Genomic DNA, 10,080 nt, shown 5'->3' on the forward strand with positions numbered 1-10,080 from the left:
GTTCTGCTGTGCATGGGGTCGCTATGAGTCGGTTATGACTCGATGGCACATGACAACAACAACATAAACCAAAACTGTCACTTGCTACAGTATAATCCAAAGGGATCCCTTGGTGGTTTGAACTCACCAAGTAGCATCATGGAAGAAAGGTCTGGTGATCTGCTATCATAAGATTACCATTGTTATTGATTCTGACTCATAGTAACCCTTAGGATGCAGTAGAACTGCCCCCTTAGGGTTTCCAAGGTTAGCAGACCAGTACTTAACCACATGCCACCAACACTCCTTGTTCCATAAAGACTGTTGGTGTCGTTGTTAAGTGCAGTTGAGTCGGTTCCAAGGAGTGGCTGATGAACTTGAACCACTGACCTTGTAGTCCAGTGCATCATTCTGCAACACCACACCACCCCATAAAGACTGCTGCTGTTGTTAAATGCTGTCGAATCGATTCCAACTGACAGCAACCCAGGAGCAGCTGGTGAGTTTGAACCACTGATCTTGTAGTTGAAACCAACCTTGCTACCCAGTGTGTTAGCTCACAGCCACACCAGGACTCCTGTAAAGACGACAGCCCGAAAAATCCTATGGAGCAGTTCTGCTCTGTAACACCTAGAAGCACCAGGAGTCAGAACCTACTTGACAAACGGTTGGGTTTTTGGTTTGTTGTTGTTGTTAGGTGCCATCAAGTTGGTTCCGACTCATAGCGACCCTCTAGAGGGTTTCCAAGGAGCGACTGGTGAGCTTGAACCAACCTTGCAGTTCAAACTGACTTTGCAGTCTAGCGCATTAATCCACAGTGCCACACCAGTAGTCTCATCTAAACTACCAGCTGTTCTGTGGGATATAGATTAAAGATTTACAGCCTCAGAAACCCTGTACAGGATCGCTATGAGTTGGAACCGACTCCACAGCACATACCAACAACAACATCTGAACTAAACAGCTTTCACTAAAGATTTAAAGAGAATATTAGGAGTGGGCATTATGCTGCCGTAAGTATTACAATGTTGACATTGAAAAAGCAAGCTTCTTCCTCCATTCTGATGGATTGGCAATTATGTTTATAAATTTTTGTTTTCCCTTTGTTTCTCATGGGAAAAAAAGAGAGAAATTGTAAGAAAATCACTTAGAAAATTCAACCTGGTGGAGCAACGAGATACAGCAAGAAACCGTGCATCTACTTTTGCTTCCTTTTGGGAACTCCACCAAAACAACTATAGGATTTTTTAAAGGTATAAACTACGAGAGGCGGTTGGTCAGGAGAGTAGACAAAAGCAATAAAAGATAGAAAACAGATGGCCAAGTGATAAAAAGGTTTATTCAGATTCAAAACAGCTAAATTCTTAGCCCTCCTTAGGGAAAGCTGGTAGGCAACTTAATTTGCATTACAGAAAACTCTCGGCTTCCCAGTCCTTAACCATTTGTTTCCCCCAGGGATTTTCATTTGTATTATTGAACTTTCAAGACTCAGGATTCAGTGCCAACTAGTTCTGGGAGTTAAAGTCCTGCTGTGGTGCTGTAGGATAAACACTGGACTACTAACTGCAATGTTGGTGGTTCAAACCTACCAGCTGATCCTAGGAAACCCCATACAGGGTAGCTGTGAGTTAGAACTGACTCAAAGGCACTTAAAACAGTTCTGGAAGATAGAAAGGAGTGAATGAAGCTAGGAGGATTGCTTGAAATTCTGATTCAGAAAAAGACTATAGCAAGTGGCAGCATTGATGGATTCAAGCGTGGCAACAGTAGTGAGGTTGGCCCAGGATCGGGCAGTGTTTTGTTCTGCTGTGCATAAGGTCGCTATGGGTCGGTACCGACTCAGTGGCACCTAACAACAACAACATACTCTTTTCAAATTCCTTGCCTCCAGGTACTTATCCCTCTCTGTGTAGTTGTTTGTTGCTAAATGCTATAGAGTCTGTTGAGACTCATAGAGATCTTGCATAGGGTTTCTGAGGAACTGTGGCTGGTGGGTTTGAACTGCTGACCTTGCTGTTAGCAGTCCAGTGCTTATCCTACAGCTCCATACCAGGACTCCCACCAGTTGTAGGTGGTGGTGGTTGTTAAGTGCTGTCGAGGCAGTTCTGACTCATTGCGACCCTGTATAGGGTTTCAAGGTGGATTTGAACCACCAACCTTGTGGTTAGCGATTCAGTGCTTGTCCTACAGCACCACACCATTTTTCTGTCGCTTGTGGTTGAGTAATGCTGCTCCATAGGACTTTCAAGGGTGTGACCTTTCAGAAGCTGAGCTCCAAGTCTTTCTTCGGAGGTACCTCTGAGTAGGTTTGAACTGCCAGCCTTTCAGTTAGTAATGTAAATCTTAACTTTTTATACCACCCAGGGACTTCTTAAAGGAGCTCTGGTAGCTTAGTGGTTACAAATCGGGCTGCTAACCTCACAGTCAGCAGTTGGAAACTCCCAGTGGTTCAGTGGGAGAAAAATGAAGCTTTCTGCTCCCGTAAAGACTTACAGCCTCAGAAACCCTGTACAGGGTCACTATTAGTGGGAACTGACTCCACGGCACATAACAACAACAACAAGGGACTTCTAGGATAAAAGTAGCACGTTGAAATAAAATGAATGGCAAGCAAGTTGAATGCTGAGGTCTTCCCCCACTTGTAACCTGCTTTTTGACACATAGGAAAATGACATTAGAGCCATGGAGAGTAATTACATTATGACATGGCTGCCAAACCACTGAGAGTCATGGCCCAGGTAAGTTGACTCATATTTTGTGGGGGACACAATTCAATCCATGATACCCACCCATTTAAACTTCTAATGAGCTTTTAGGTACCTACTCTTTAATATGCTCAGATAACAACAATGGCCACACATTTGAGGAGAAAATCTAATTAGAAAGATAGAGGCCAAAACAAACCAGTAGACCAAACAACTTGGAAATAAAAGATGATACTATCTGAGAAGACTATACTATCTGTAAGTAAAAGGCTGGACTATAAGAATATATATGAGTCCTGGTGTGGCACTGTGAGTTAATGCACTGGATTGTAAAGTCAGTTTGAACAGCAAGGTCAACAGTTCAAGCTCACCAGCCACTCCTCGGAAACCCTATGCAGGGTTCCTGTGGGTCGGAAGTGACTTGATGGCAGTTAACAACAACAACATAAGAATATTTGAGGGTACTACAAAAATTTGTGGAAAAATGGAATTAATAGATAATGGAATTTTTCCACAAACTTTTTGATACTCCCCCCATATTTAATATTGTTGTTATGTGCCGTGGAGTCGGTTCCGACTCATAGCAACCCTGTACAGGGTTTCCGAGGCTGTAAATCTTTATGGGAGCAGAAAGCCTCATCTTTCTCCCGCGGAACAGCTGGTAGTTTCGAACTGCTGTCCCTGAGGTTCACAGCCCGATTCGTAACCACTATGCTACCAGAGCTCCTTTCATATTTATTAAGAACAGAAATAATGTAAAAAGAGAACATCAGAGAATGAAATGGAGCTTCTAAAAAGGAGAGAATTTAATAGCAGGAAAGAAAAAATCAAATGATAGAACAGTACAAAGGAGCCTTGGTGGCACAACAGTTAAAGCACTGGGCTGTGAAAGGAAAGGTCAGTGGTTTGAACCCAACAGCCACACGGGAGAAGATAAATCCAGGAGATCCTATAGCTTCCTAATAGGAATTCCAAAAAGAAAGGGATAGGAAGGGGAGAGGGAAGATGTAAATTATCACCTAAAAAAAAATAGGATTTCCACCCCCCCAAGAATTGAAGGACATGAACTTCTAGATTAAAATAACCCTACCAACTGCAAGGTTGGTGGTTCAAGCTCACCAGCTGCTCCTTGAAAACCCTATACAGGGTTGCTATGGGTCGAAACCGACTTAACGGCACTTAGCAACAACACCCAAATAAAAAGGGAGTCCTGGTGTGGTGCTGTGGGTTAATGCACTGGACTGCAAGGTCACTTTGAATCACAAGGTCTGAGGTTCCAGCTCACCAGCTGCTCCTCGGAAACCCTATACAGGGTCGCTATGGGTTGGAACTGACATGACGACACTTAACATCAACAACCAAATGAAAGAAGATAGACCCAAAAGAAAACATAGAATCTTGAAGTTGCAATAACTGGGGTAAAGAAAAGCTTCCAGGGAGGGAAAACAAGAGAAAAGCTCACATAGAACATATCAGGATCAGAATGTCTTTGGACGTAAACAGCAACTCAGGAAGCTAAAAGATTACAGAGCAGTTTCTTCAAAACTGTCAAAATAATTTCTAAACCTGAATTCTATATCCAGCAAAACTATACACCAAAGAAAAAGAATGGCATACTGACATTTTCACATGCAGGGCTTGAAAAATTTGTTGGAAAAATTCCATTATCTTTCTATTCCATTTTTCCACAAACTTTTTGAAGCCCCTTTGTACATGCAAAGATGAAAAAAAAATTTTTTCCCCATACATCTCTTCTCAAGAAGTTGTTAGAGTTTGTTTCACCAAAATGAAAGTAGAAACCAAAGAAAGGGGAAAACATAGACTAAATGAAACAGGAGATTTAGCATAGGAGAAGAGGGAAGTTCTCAAGGTAATGATCACGCCCAGAATGCTAACAGCTGTGCACCAGCTGGAGGGAGCAACTGAATCAGATGCTTCCCGAGAGTCTTCTCCAAGAAGGTGGCCTTTACAAACTGTGATGACTGAAGACTGAGACTGCATTTATAGGAGAGTTGGGAAATTGGCAGAGAATAGAGTTGAACTGGTGTTAAGTACAGAGGCAGCTAAATGAGGGAAAAAACCAATAACCAGTAATTAACTTCAGGAGAAAATGAGTTATATACAAAAAGAAAAGTAATCATAAATTACTACATGGTTTACTTATGAATGGTTTTTATTGGCATGATGGTTAAAGAATCTCAGCTGCTAACTGAACGGTCACAGGCTTGAATTCACCAGATGCTCTGAGGGAGAAAGGTGTGGCAGGCTTTCCATGAAGATTGGAGCCTTGGAAACCCTATGGGGTATTTCTACTCTGTCCTCTAGTGTCGCGATGAGTTGAATCAACCCCGCAGCAACAGGTTTTATTTAGATTTAATGATGATCATTTTTCTTATCCTTCCAAGTATTTGCTGTTGTTGTTGTTAAGTGCCGTCGAGTCAGTTTGGACCCATAGCAGGCCTGAATAGGATTTCCGAGGAGATGCTGGTGAGTTTGAACCACCAGCCCTGTGGTTCAAACCGACCTTGAGGTCCAGTGCTTTATCTTGCAGGTCTAATCAAAGATATGATCTAACTCTAATTGGAAGAATAAGAAAAATGAGAAGGGTGGTGTGTGTGTTGCAGAGTTTAAAGAGCTAAATACTTATCTTAATACCAAATGAAATTCAAACTCATTGCCATCGAGAGTGCAGCCACATGCTACAGAGTAGAGCTACTTTTTAGGATTTTCTTGGAGTAAGTATAGGATAAGCACTGGACCATAAGGTCGATGGTTCAAACCCACCAGTTGCTACTTGGAAACTCTATACTGGGTCGCTATGAGTCCAGCCGACTCAATGGAACTGACAACAAACAGCACCAATTACTGAAAACAGTTTCTTAGCTCTTACTTCCACAACACCACTGGGTAGGTTTGAATTGCTAACCTTTAAGTTACTACTTGAGGAGCTCTGGTAGCGTAGTGGTTACAAATCGGACTGCGAACATCAAGGTCAGCAGTTCAAAACTACCAGCTGTTCCGCAGGAGAAAGATGAGGCTTTCTGCTCCCATAAAGATTTACAGCCTTGGAAACCCTGTTCAGAGTCACTATGGGTCAGAACCAACTCAATGGCAATTAACAACAACAACAACATTACTAGTTGAGTGCAAACCATTCCTACCACCTAGGGACTTAGGCGCTACCTAAAAATGGAAAAGCAAGTATGCTTTTTTCGTTAACTTTTTATTGTGAATTAAGTGAAGGTTTAATTAAGCAGATCCGTTTTCCATGTGACTCATACATATTTTATTTTGCATCACTGATTGCAATCCTTACAATGTAACATCACTGTAAAATAACGAACATCAAACATTCCTCCCACAATCCTCTCTACTCAGCAGGGTTCAATAATTCATTGTAATGACTACACAGAACTCAGAAACCATAGGCATAGTTATGGGCTTATTGGGGAAATTAACAGGTTATAATTCAGGGTCAGAAATGTTCATGGTACAGTTCTTTTTGGGCGGTGGGTGGGTAGGAGGGTTAAGGTTGGGTCTAGATTAGGCCTAGGATTTTGTGTATTGTTAGGGTTATGGTTAGGCCTAGGGTTAGTGTTAAGGGTAAAACTTAGTCTAGTTTTAGAGGTGGTTGTCAAATCAGTTCTGACTCATAACAACCCAGTATAGGGTTTCCAGGAGTCCTGATGTGGCATTGTAGGATAATGTACTAGACCGCAAGGTTGGTTGGAACTGCAAGGTCGGCAGTTCAAATTCACCAGTCGTTCCTCAGAAACTCAATACAGGGTCGCTGTGAGTTGGAACGGACTCAACAGCATTTAACAATGACATAGGGTTTATAAGGAGTGGCTGCTGAGTTTGAACTGCTGAACTTCAAGCTCAAATCAACCTTGTAGTCCAGTGTTTATCCTACAGCTCTACACCAGGACTCCTTTTTAGGACTACAGTTCAATTTTTTAAATTTAAATTGTTTTTTTTCCCTTGAAATCTGTTTGATTTCCTCTTTATTTAGAAGTTCTATAATTGCATTGTTGTTGTTAAGTGCCGTCGAGTCGGTTCCGACCCATAGCGACCCTGTACAGGGTTTCCGAGGGTGTAAATCCTTACGGGAGTAGAAAGCCTCATCTTTCTCCCGCGGAGCGGCTGGTAGTTTCGAACCGCTGACCTTAAGGTTCGCAGCCCGATTCGTAACCACTACGCTACCCTCTTTTTACTTTTTTTTGTTGTTGTTGTTGCAACTTTATTTCTGGTTCTGTTTTCAGTTTTATAGGTCTGTTTTACGTTGCATACTTGTATGTCTGGGTTGGAGTTCTGATGTGGTACTGTAGGATAAGCACTGGACTTCTAAGGACAAAGTCAGCAATTCAACTCCACCAGCTGTGCCTTAGAAAGTCTATGCAGGGTCTCTTGAGTCAGAACCAACTCACTGGCTCTTAACAACAACAACATATCTGGGTTGAGTCTAAGTGATTTGTATGTTCATTTCAGGTTGTTGTCTTCTGTTGGTGGTTCTCTGTCCAAAGAATTCTTTCATATTTATTTCTGTTAACCTGGAAATGACCTAATTTTGCTGTTTTATTTGAGGAATAGTTTTGCTGGGTATATGATTCTTAGTTGGTAAGTTTTTCTTTCATTGTTTTATGGATGACATTCCATTGTCTTCTTGCCTGCAAGGTTTCTACTGGGAAATCAGAAATTGGTCTTATATAAGTTTTCCTTTGTAGGTAGCTTTTTGTTTCCTGAGCTGCTCTCAGAATTCTCTCCGTGTTTTTAGTTTTGAAAAGCTTGATTATAAAACATCTTGGTGTTTTTCTTTTGGGGTCTATCCTGTTTGGTGTTCAGTCAATGAATGGCTATCTTCTTTTTGTTTTGTTTTTTAATGTTTTATTGTGAATTATGTGATAGTTTACATGGGAGAACATTAGTTTTACAATCATCCTATCGTATATTTTTTCATTGCCATGGTTGCAATCCCCTCCATGCATCATCAAGCAACCAAAGGGTATACCCTACAAGCCTGCCCCCCAGGCATCAGCACACAGCCCCTCTCTCTCTCTCTGGGTCTAAAGTCCCCAGCCACTCCATCTCTCCATGTCATTGTCACTGCCTCCCATCTCTGGCATCACAGTTTCTCTGGGTAGGGTCCTGCTCTCCGCTCTTCTCCCAGGGACCTCCACTCCTAGACTGAAAAGTTAATCACTCCCCTTCTTGCTACAAAACGTCTACCTTTACATTTCCAACCCTCACAATCAGTCCTGATAACAATTATTCACTATTGTATCATAAGAGACCTATCTGCATTTCATTTCATCAGGAATGGCTCTCTTCTTGTCTTTCATGATGTTGGGGAAGTTTTCTTCCAACAACAGTATTTTTAATGCTGTTTGTTGTTTTATCTCTTCCTTTTCTGGCATTCCTATCATACATGTTATTTCTCTAGCATTGTCTCATATAAATCTTAGACTTCCTTTGGTTTTTTTGTTCTTTTTTTTGATTGTTCCTCTAGTAAATGAATATTGAGAGATCTTTCATCAAGTTCAGTGATTTCTGTTTCCATTGATTCAGTTCTATTTCTGTGCCCTTTCAGTGCATCATCTATTAATGAAGTCTCCGTGTTAATATTTTGACCTTCTAGTTGCTGTTTTTGTATGTTTCCCTTTTTTTTTTTCTTCTTCAATTTTGTCAGTGTGTTTCCTGAACTTTCTGTAGTTTTGTCTGTTTTCCTTAATTTCATCTGTAGTTTTCTCCATCTTTTTCTCAATCTGTCGAAGTTGCCTAATTAGCATTCTTTTAAATTCCTCATCAGTTCCAACACCATTTCTAGTGTCATATTTTCTGAGTTTTTATCTTGGTGACTTGTTTGAGGCACTCTATCTTGTTTCTTTGTGTAAGCTGAAATGGTCTGTTTTCTCCAAGATGTCACGGTGTCATATTAATATTTAGTTGATGATTGTGTATTGGCATATATTCAGGTACTCGCTACCTGTTTCTTGGTGGATGTGGTAGAATACGTAGTGTGACATAGTTCTCTGTCCACTGTTTGTGTAGCATAGTCCAGGGTGTGGTAACACTCTTCCAGACACAGGGGCACTATGCCAAGTGCCTAACCCCAGGTTCTCTGTCCAAAGAATTCTTTCATATTTATTTCTGTAAATCTGGAAATGACCTAATTTTGTTGTTTTATTTAAGGGATAGTTTTTCTTAGTTGGTAAGTTTTTCTTTGTTTTATGGATGCCACTGGCTGTGGCTTGGCAAGGACAAGAACTGGCCATACCTTCTGCTACCAGGAGCAAGGGAGAATTGTACCCCTTTGCCACCAACCTCCAGCCTTGTCCTGTGCTCACAGATTGCTGTATCAACAGCCGCTCATAAAAGTTCAAGATGGCCATGTCATGCCTCACCAGCCCTCAGTCCACCTGTTTTGTTTTGTTTTTCTCTCTCATTGCTCCAATTCAGCTTCTGCTTCCAGTTGCTACTTAATCCACTTCTTTGTCCTGTCCTCTGAGGCTCATGGTTCCAGGGTCACCACCTGTATCTTTTTCACTCTTGTCTCCCATGTCTTTGTTGCATAAGGTTAGCTCAGTTCATCTTGCCCCAGTCTTTTCTCAGCTGTGCTCCTAGGCAGGCCCGTTTCTGACCCTCAGCCTTGCCTCTGCTCTGCTGTGGCAATGTTCCAAAGGTCTTTTAGGGCTGCTAATAAATGCCCACAGGACATGCCACTCTGCCATAGCTTCAGCCTGAATGCACTGGGATTTAGCTCTGTGGGTCAGCAAACTTAGGTCCCTCCAAACTTAGGTCCTGCTCAGCATTCAGCTTTACTTGCTCTGTGGCCTGGGAAGCCCACCGCTCTGTCTTGTGCTCTGGTTCTTGGTTCTGCTGCTGCTGCTGCTTCTCTGCCATTCCTCTGATGTCACAGCTTTCTGTCCCTGGGTCTGGGAGGTGCAGTATGCAAGGATTTCAGGGTCCAAAGGATGTACTCCACAACTTGCTCTTCTTCGATACTATCTGCTTTCTGCTTGGTTCATTTCTACCCTGTAGGAATGCAAAATTAGCCAATCACAGTTAGCATTGTTAACTGTCCTCACAACTGAATCATTTAAGCCATCAGCATCTTCTCCCATCCTTCTTTTACCCAGACCCATCAGGAAAAAGCCATTTGGTGGGAGTTTTAAAAGACTATGACTAGAAGAGACATTCAATCATTTTCTGCACCACAAACACTGTTCCCACTTTCTCTCTGTGTTTCTTCCTCCTTTCCTAACCCTCTGGACTTTGCCTTTTGGTAAACAGTGGCCCTTTGATCTCAAGTGATTGATTATTCTAAGGTGTCCATACTTCCTTAAAGTTGTTATTCTTCTAAGGTTGTTAAGTGCCATTGAGTCAGTCCCAAGTCACA

This window comes from Chrysochloris asiatica, unplaced genomic scaffold (assembly GCF_000296735.1).
Source record: "Chrysochloris asiatica unplaced genomic scaffold, ChrAsi1.0 scaffold00040, whole genome shotgun sequence".
NCBI lineage: Eukaryota > Metazoa > Chordata > Mammalia > Afrosoricida > Chrysochloridae > Chrysochloris > Chrysochloris asiatica.